Source organism: Lathamus discolor, chromosome 5 (genome assembly GCF_037157495.1).
Source record: "Lathamus discolor isolate bLatDis1 chromosome 5, bLatDis1.hap1, whole genome shotgun sequence".
Classification (NCBI taxonomy): domain Eukaryota; kingdom Metazoa; phylum Chordata; class Aves; order Psittaciformes; family Psittacidae; genus Lathamus; species Lathamus discolor.
In genome coordinates, this window is record NC_088888.1 from 75,022,613 (window position 1) to 75,032,434 (window position 9,822).

A 9,822-nucleotide genomic window follows, 5' to 3' on the forward strand; every position below is an offset into this window, starting at 1 on the left:
AGTACAATTCTGGTTACAAGGACACTGGAGTTCTGGGTTTACTTCATTGAAATCAAGGATAAAATTCATTAGTATGAAACCAAGATCACTTTCTTAAATATGGCCTATAAATACTATAAATGCATAGTGATTGTTTTGTTCTGAAAGCATGGACCGGAGTAGCTGCAATTCTGTGTTGCTCCATTAAGAACTTCCTTTTACCGGCACTGTCTTTTACAAGTGAGGTGGGAGTGCCCTCTTGCGTTTAAAGAAGAATTACCATAATGGTCAAACCATCCACGATCAAAAAGTGGGGAAATTGATCCACTCCTGTATCAAGTATCGGTCTCCCAGACTGGCTGTGGGTCAGGTGTACGTGTCTGATCAGTGTTGCAAAACAGATTGCTTACAGATTCAAATAGGTTTCAGCCTCTTGTCTTGACATGCAGCATCCTACATCACTGCTTCGCCAGCTCTTCTGCTGCACCTCGCAGAGATCTCTCACTGTGCGCATGCCCACGGCCCCATCGGGACCAGGGTGTGGAGGACTGTGGGCAAGAGCTATAGGCTGCTCTCTGCATGCTGTTCCCTCCCAGTGCCTGTGAGGTGTCTTGCCTGTTGCAGAAATGTGAGCATAAATCAAGAGCAAGTTATTGGAGATCCTAGAGTGATCTGTGGCAACCCACATTGGAAAGACAGGAGAAAGACATATTGAGCTGGACCCGCAGGACTCCTAGAAGGAGAGGACATGTAATTTCTCAGCCTTGGTGGGATGGGTAAGGTTTTCAAATACTTGGACACTCCTAGTATAGTGTGTATTTATTATGCTGGTAGAGCTGTCTTGTTTTATCCTCTACTTGCACGTAAGGGATAAAGCCTACAATCAAGGTGTGTCACAAACTCCTACTGCAGTCCATGGAAACTACTTAAACATGCTAATAAACTGCAAGATCTTCAAGACAAATGAAACGTATTAATTAACATTTCCTGAAATGAGATCCACTCCTTTCTTCATATCTACTTACACAAGACTAAGTGCATGCTTGAGGAACCCCAGTAAAGAAGAGAAGGAAAAACAAAGAAAAAAGAATTAATGTGACAAAACAATGGCTTTAAATGCTGTGTTGGCCCAGTGAAATTGAATAATTTCCATTAGATTATCTGACACTTAGCATAAAGCAGCACTGATGAGCTTCCTTCTTCAGTAGCACTTAGAAAGTTTAAATTTTGTTCTTAGAAAATAGAGCACTGTTATCAAAGGACTTTTTTAGTTGAGATAATACAACTTACAGCATGCTAAGGTAGCTTCTGACCTCCTCCTCACAGCTACTGCTAAATACAGGCTATATCACACTGAGTCCGCAGATCAGTCAGGTGGCAGTGTCAGGAACTGCCAGATGGGCTAAGTGGGATGCCCACAGCTAGAAGGCACCAAGTCGAGACTGAAGCAAGGCTTGTAGTAGGTGCTACAGGCACCTACGAGAAATCTGGAATTGTAACTCCTATAGATTGATAGTATTTCCTATAGACAGGAGGAGTCAAATATAAAAAAGCAGGTAGTTGCTTTTGCCACTGGTACCAAGAGTCGCATTGTTGTGGTTGTGCCCCATGTACTGTGGGGCAGAAACCTTGACAGGGAAGGAACTTCATTATCTGATAGTGACATACTCCCTCCAAGGAGGACAGCAACATCTCTGTATGCAACCAGAACTTTTTATCTTGAACATAATCCAGTTTCAGAGCAACTAGCACCAGCCAGAGCCACACACAGTAACTCAGGCAATGGTGCCAGCTCCTGTGGCAAGTCAGCTACATTATAGCAAGTGTTAATGGTTTGCATTGTTCATGTAGCTACCAGGGTCACTCACCAGGTTCTCTATTCCCATCTGGCATCCTGGCCAGGCTGCTCACGAGCAGTGAACTGCTTGCCTCTCCCAAAGCCAGGTAGTGGCCAGACCTTTTTATATCTTGCACAATGCTCCAAGCTTCCCTAGGAGCTGCTCTCTATAAGCTTGAGGGTCAACTACTCTCAGATCTAATCACTGGCCTCTCTGAAAACTCCTCTGGCACTGGTTTTTGATGAGGAATACAGAATCTCAGCAAGTGCATCTCCTCATCATCCATGCCTGGTTCCCAAGATGGCCCAGTTCAGGAGTTGAAAAGGATGCTGATGGGAATGCACCCTGAGACTCTGGCAGCAATTGGAGATTGGGGAGTGCCAGAGGATTCCTGTCTGTAATATGCCCCAGCCCAAATTCTCTGCTCTTCAAGGGCTGTGTGTTTAGAAACACTGCGTGCTCATTCCCTCTGGCAGAAAAATTGCTTCTTGTCACATGAACCACATAAATAAGTATCATCTGCTTATTAGCTGCATATTCTGTAGCCAAGCATGTTCTTAGTGCTGATGAGGAGTGGCAGCCTTGCCCCATACTTTTCCTACACAGTGTCCATAAACAGGATGTCCTTGTCTTGTCCTACTGCTGGCTGTTGAGCGGGTGGAGAAACCATGCAACTTCTAAAATGCCCAGGTCCTTCCCTCTGCTGCCCAGAGAACCTGAGTGAGCTACTTTGACTTTTGGGTAATATCCAAGAGAGCACAACCAGGCAAGCAAGTTAGAGGGCCATAAGCAGGAGGCACCTTATCTGAATACTTTCATTATAACAGAAGAACACAGCCCCACCAGCATCAGGAGGTCAGCTATCAGCTGCAGTCAGGAATATCAGGACGGTAAAAATGTGCTTATGTACATGCTAAGAATTTGTAATGCTGCGAGTTCCCTCCTAGGAAGTCAGCAATACATTAGGTTATAACTTCAAGTTGACTAATTATTTACACAACTGAAACTGCCAATTTGTGTGTTTTAAGGAATATTATCACAGTTACAGTACTATCTATGCTGCCTTCCTCTTTTAGCTCTTTAAAAACACAGCCCCCTATCTTCAAAAACTGGACAGATTAATCTTATATATCCTAAGGGATATATAAGATGCTCTAAAGGCAGAGCACCACAATTATCTTGCCCTTTACTAGGGCCAGCAATAAGCTGTACGGCTCTGAATATCAACTGTCTATATAATTTAATTATATTTAGATAGATATTATTTCTTCCTTACAGTACAGGAATAAATAGCAGCAAACAGTAGAACAGACTTCTTAACCCTCAAATGAACTTTATTTTAATGGTAGAATATTTGCATTTAGGCATAGTTAAATAGGTGCAAACTGCATTTTGGAGTGATCAAGCATGAGGTTTCACATCATATTTATAGCTGCCTAAGTAACAGCTGTTATCAGGGGACATCACCCTGCGTAACTCTTCCCCAGCCCAGGGCGTTTGCTCCTACCACTTCCCTTCTGTTAAAACTAGTGGTTAGGCGGTCACAGTGAGTCAGTTCAGGTGGCTGATTTACTAGAAAACTAAAACGGGGGGGGGGGAGGGGGGGGAAGAGGGGTGTAATTGTTTTCTATTGTATAAGGTAGTTGCTTGTAGCAGCCTATAGCAGTGACAAGGGAGGAGGAAAGAACAATGTCACCCCATTCAGCAGCAGCTTCTAAATTCTACTTAAATGTAAAGTTAAAACACATCTACAGAAAGTGCTGTTTGATCTTTTCCTGTATGAGAACTGACCTGCTAAGAGCAAGATACACTCACAAAACCTGCTAACACACTATCCTGGCCTGGAAAGCTTGCCATTATTAAGAACAAGACAAGATGGAAAGAAAATTCTACAAAAAAGATTTGAGAAACACCTATGTCTACACAGGTTTCATAGAAGGAAAGACTTATGCACCATCTAAAGACTTGCTACAACGTTAAATCTATTAAAATTAACAGATTAGCACTGTAGATAATGCAGTCACATTTTCCTACATCTATACCAATGAAAAATATTAGTATGTTTTTAATACACAGACCATGAGTAAAATAATAAGCATATTTTCTTAATCAAATGAAACATTCCAAGAAATATCCATTTCAAAGGGAGTGCCTCTTTCTTACCCAGAGATCTGTACTCATCCAGATGTAATTCCAGATATTGGAATGCAGTTTTACAACTTTCATTTTGTCATAATAGTTCACCTCATACTTGATTTTGAAAAGATCTAATTGAGTATGTGTTGTTTCACCTGATTCTGTATAGGGTGTGATTATAGGATATTTTAATTGTAAGCAAGCCTCTGAAAGATGGCAATATTAAAACCAGTTTTGGTTAAAAAAAACAAATAGCTCAGCAGCCTTGTTTTCTCTAAGAACCAAAAGCAGCCTCTTGTTAAGGAACATGAAGGTATATTTCTTATTTAAAAGTGAGTTTGACACTCAATTTGTCAAGGGTGTATAAATATGACAGAAAAACCTTTTTCCCCTATGCCTTGTTAATGAATGAAGTGACTGCAAGTGATACCAATTAACAGCTGAGTCCTAGAACTCTGAGAATATAAGCAGTTTGCTCTTCTCTCGCTTTTCCACAGTACTTCCTCTTCAGTGCTTTCTTGTCATCTGGGCCTGTTCATCTCATCTCTTAAGGGTGAGCAAAAGACAGTAAGATAAGCAGCAACTACACAGGAATTAAATGAAGCATATTATCTTTCAGTAATATGCTGTTTATGAGAATAACACAGAAGAGATTTGAACACTGAGAGAAAGATGATGATTCCAAGCACTAACAAAGACGCAGATGAAATTTCCCTCAAGTATTTTTTGGGCATGCTGAAATCCTGCTGCAGTTCAAGATAATGAATGCTTTTGTCAAACAATAAACCAGTTACAATTATGTACTCCTGGAGACAGCACACAGACTTACCTTGGTAAACAGGAAAAACACACCTAATTTAACTTAAAAAAATTAATTAGTTTGTCTGTCTTAATACACCAACTTTCTTGATTCTTTTAAGTAACTAAATACAGAGGGTTTGGACTTTTTTCTTTTATAAACCTTAGTTATGCTTTATTATTAATTTTAGCCATATCTAAACTGATTCAATTATAACAATAAACCAAATGTGTCAGTATAAGCGACCACTGTACATTCAGGTACTCTATCTTTGCAGCAAACAACCCAAATATCCACCACAGCCGTACTAAAAATGAAGATGCTTGTTAAAAACAAGATTAAAAGGAACATGTATGCACATTAAATCCTCACAAGCGGTATTGAAGACAAATGGAGAACGCTATCTTGAAGGCACAAAATCACCATTCTAGAAAGATTTGAAAAAGGGCAAAAGGAAGCTCACAACAGCACATGACAGTGCAATGGTGCTTAGTCTATGAAAACGGGTAACATATCCCTTTTCAAATTCATGAGGTGCAGGAAGTCTGTTCAGAGAAAAATAGGCCATGCAATTGCATTATTTTTTTCTCACCCATGTTCAGTGTAGAAGATTGTCCTGGGTTCAGCAGCAGCAGTCATTTTTCTCCTTAGAGGCCGGTGCAGCGCTGTGTTTTGACTTTCAGCCTGGGAACAGAGCCGATAACACCGATGTTTACTCTGACCAAGGGCTTTGTGAGTCTCATGCTCTGCCAGGGAGGAGGGGAGGCCGGGAGGAAGCAGAGACAGGACACCTGACCCAAGCTAACCAAAGAGGTATTCCATACCACAGCACGTCATGCCCAGGATGTAACGGAGAGTTACCTGGAAGGGTACTCTCTCTTCTTGGTCGGGCTCATTTCGGAGGGTATCGTATTCTGTTCCCTTGTTATTTCCCTTATCATTATTATCCTTGGTGGCAGCAGCAGTGATTTGTGTTACACCTTAGTTACTGGGCTGTTCTTATCTCAACCAGTGGGAGTTACATTCTTTCGATTCTCCTCCCCATCCCTCCGGGAGTGGGGGGGGGATGGGGGGGGGGGGGGGAAGGAAGGAAAGAACGGGGAGGAGTAGCTGTGGCTGACTGGGTTTAAACCACGACAAAGATCTAGGGAAGTTCCCCGCATTATCCCACTTTTGCAGCATCTGTCAGAGAAGTTGCTTCAAACTTCTGGAAGGTGCTGCATTTTCAACAGGATCAGATGATGCTCCAGAGGAACCCAGTGAAACATGTGAGCTACTAATAGTGGTGAGTGAGCTCTCACTTGAAATTGCTCTGGTGCTAAGGGTCAGTAGCAAACACAATCATCATGTCTTGAAAAGGTTCTATGGAACAATAAGGCAGCAATCAAAAGCCGTGGTAAATTCCCATCATGCTTCTCACCAGCAGGCATGTGGTAACATGATCTAGCGCAGAGATTCCCTGAAGCCTCTTAGCTGATGATTTTAGGGAAACTAAGCAGGCATGAGACATGAGGTAAAAGACAAGAAACAGAGGGTAGAAGTAAATGGTTCATTTTCATTGGGAAGAAAAACTGCTACAGAACCCTGCATGACCTGTACTAGTGAACTTCTTGAATTGATTTGAAAAAGATGGTATGCAGAGGGGTAAAAAAATCCGTAACCATTCATTACTGATGCATGAATAGCTGCAGGAGCTTAAAACATTGAGTATGTGTAACAGCAACACACAGAATTCAACATCTTCCCTAGGCATATTCTCTTGACTACAGCTGGAAGCAGGATACTGGGAGAGGGGAGGTTGAACCTCTGGTCTGACCCTGTGCAGCTGTTCTGATGTTTTTATGCTCTCATTCATCATTCAAAAACCAGGCTCTACATTCTGTGACACTAAAGTGACTAAAAAACTCAAAGAGAGGGAGTTGATTAGAAGTTCTCTGCAAAATATTAAAGGCCACAACCATCAGACAAATGAAATTGTTTCCCAAATCAAGCACTTTATGAAGCATGATGTGAAGTATGGCAAAGTCAGCTCAGGATTTTACAGTGAGTACTATCTGTTCTGAGAAGGAAGAAATTAAAGCTGCAGACTTCCTACTGGGAAGGTGAGAGGGGAGGGAAACTCAGCATCCCAAAGAATGCACTGGTAACAACTCCAAACCAAACCAAGAGATGGGAGTCATCAAAGCTGCAAAGCTATTGGAGAAAATCCAAAAGTCAGACTTAAAATAGGGCAGAAGGGAAGTGATGTGAGACAGAAATGAAAAGAAAGAACAAGAAGACAGAGGAATCCTTTAAAACAAGAACAGAGAACTTGTGAGAGAGCTGCCTGGAGCTGAAAAGCCCTGGAGGTAGCCACACCACCAGCCTTTCAGGCAGGCACGCTTTTATGTGGGCCTCAAAAGAGGCAATCACCCATTATCTCATAACCAGCACTCCCTACCGCCAGTGCTTACAGTGTGGGAATGCGCAGCTGTGCAGGGACCTAAATTCAGAAGTGATTCATCAATAAATTAACGCTTTACGGCAACCAGGATCTCTCTGGGGACTGGACTTTGAGGATCGGGTGTAGCTGTACAGCTTGCACCTTCATCCAGACACCTGGAATATAGGTTAAAGATGTGGAAACCTGACAGAGGGGAAAGAAAGGCAGCTAAGAAGGAACCTTACTTTTAAATATAATTGGTAATTGTGGTGTACGTTTTTATTTTGCTTTGGTTAATTTTTTCCAGCTCTGTAATTGTTGCCTACCTACAACAAAGATGTGCTTCACTTGACCCACAAACTTGTTGAGTGCTAGCAGACCTAGGTGATGCTAAGAAATGAGGCACGCTTCCTTAGCCGTAAGTTTGTGTACAGTGCACATACAGGCATTGTTAGTACACCCATACCCTACAATCTAACAGAGAGATGAAGAGTTTTTCTGCCAAATTATGAAAGCTAGTGAGTGTAACACTGTACAGCGAAAGGCTCCCTCCAGTACATGCACACCCGTGTTTCTCCTGCAAAGCTCAAGTGGTAAAGCAGTATCCCGCAGCCCTGGACAGGCCCTTAGTCACCTCATTATTTATAGCCTTGTTATTATCAATTGCAAACTAAGGCAGTACCTGATTATGCTTTATGTGATGTACTCTGGGCTTAAATTATGAGTCTCCTTATTTTTCCCCCTGAAATAAAAGCCCTCCGAAGGTGCTATAGAAAAGACGTGTATTTAGCACTTAGGAAAGGAATGGTAAGTAGCTGCCTTCTTTCTTTAGTCATGGTTGTGATTGCTTTGCTTCTCTTCCAACACTGATGTCACTAAGGAAGGGTGGGTTAACGTTTTCAGTGACACGGATAGATAATAACAGGTAAACTGCTCGCCTGTGCCCAAGTTCAGTTGCTGAGCCTGCCTGAAGCACTAACAACTATTTCCTGATGCTATAGCTTCTCACCTACAGAAACAGCAGCTCAAATGAGTGCAGGTGAGAGGCACTCAGGGAAAAAGGCAGCACATAAACCTTTTTCCTCGTGTCTCTAAGCAGAGAAGGTGGTGAACAGGCTGCAGCTTGCAGTCTGTCATTTGGGTCACACTGCTTGCATTCTAGGGGAACATTTCAGACAGGTGAAGTGGATGTGGAAAAAGCAAAGCAGAGAGAAAACGAGTGACATCCTCTGCCATGGGCTGCAAAAGAAAACTGGCTTAATATTTATCAAAAATTTAGTTTTCCTGGTAATATTAATCTCCATAATTTAAGAAATAAAATTGCCAGATATTGTAACAATTTACAAGTCACTTTTCCAGACTTTCCTTATCTGCTCCCAACAGTTAGACCCTCCTATTGAGAATCCATCTTGTGGTCCATCATTTTCCGTAGCATTCTTTAACAAACTGTAAAACCAACAAAGACTTTTCGAGCTTTTCAGGCAGGCACACTTCTGTGTGGGCCCCAAAAGAGGCAATCACCCATTATAACCAGCACTCCCTACCACCAGTGCTTACACTGTGTGGGAATGCACAGCCTTGCAGGGAGCTAAAGTCAGAAGCACCCTGGTTTTGCTCATTGGTTTTCCTGGTTTCCTCAACTAAGTTGATACAGTAAACCTCTCAATAAACAGGCAGACCAAAAAAAAGTTAACTGCTTACAAACAGTTAATGAGGACCTCCATTAATAAGAACTTGGGATATGGTTTCACATCGCTTTAAACATCATCTAAGCTGCAGCACTCCTACCATGCCGACTGTAGCCCAATGCCTGCTCGCACTTGTGAAATACAAACTCACTCCTCTAAACGAGATAACAAGGTTTTATTGAGGGACAAAGTCAATAAAGCAACAGCAACAGCACTGGGCTCATGACCGTAGCCAGAGGCATATTCATAATTCCCGCGTATAGGCGCGGAATATTATAACTAGCTCCAGGAACTTATTATCATAAGTCTCCTCTTGGCGTCTGCACACTGCTCTCCAGTGGTTGTGGTCAGGGGTCTTGAGGATGAAGTAAGCAGTCTTCCTCGCAGTGTACTTTTCACCTTTGGCACAGTTGGATGCCCCACTAATCACAAAACCAGCTGAAACCAGCCATACCTGTAATTCTTCTGATAGCTGGCAAAGATTTAGAACAGTTATGACCTTCCTGCAAAATTTATTGCAGGATGGGCAGACAAGGAGTATCCAAAGCTAGCAGATGTCTGGGAGGCTCTGTCTCTAAGCTAACTGGTAATTAGAAGGATGGTGCGAAAGCATTCATTCATGTTTACTGGGGCCACTAAATTCCACAGGCTTCCAACACAAACATTGTTCTTTATTTTCAACTGAAGTTAAGCTGAAAGTACTTTAACCCTATGTTTTCCAGGCACTAGCTTTCCTCATCTCAAGCCCCCCTCCACTCTCCCCCCCCCTTTTCATTTACCTTTACAAATTCTTTTGCTATGTGACTTCATTTTGCCCAAGAGTTCTGGCCATTTTCAACTTGTTGTCTAATCTTGTGTCTTTAGCGAGCTTAGCGAACTCGTACAGTTACATCCCCATAGCAACACCTATGATCTGCAAAAGCCAATACATTTATGTGTTTATCACACACTTCTTTCACC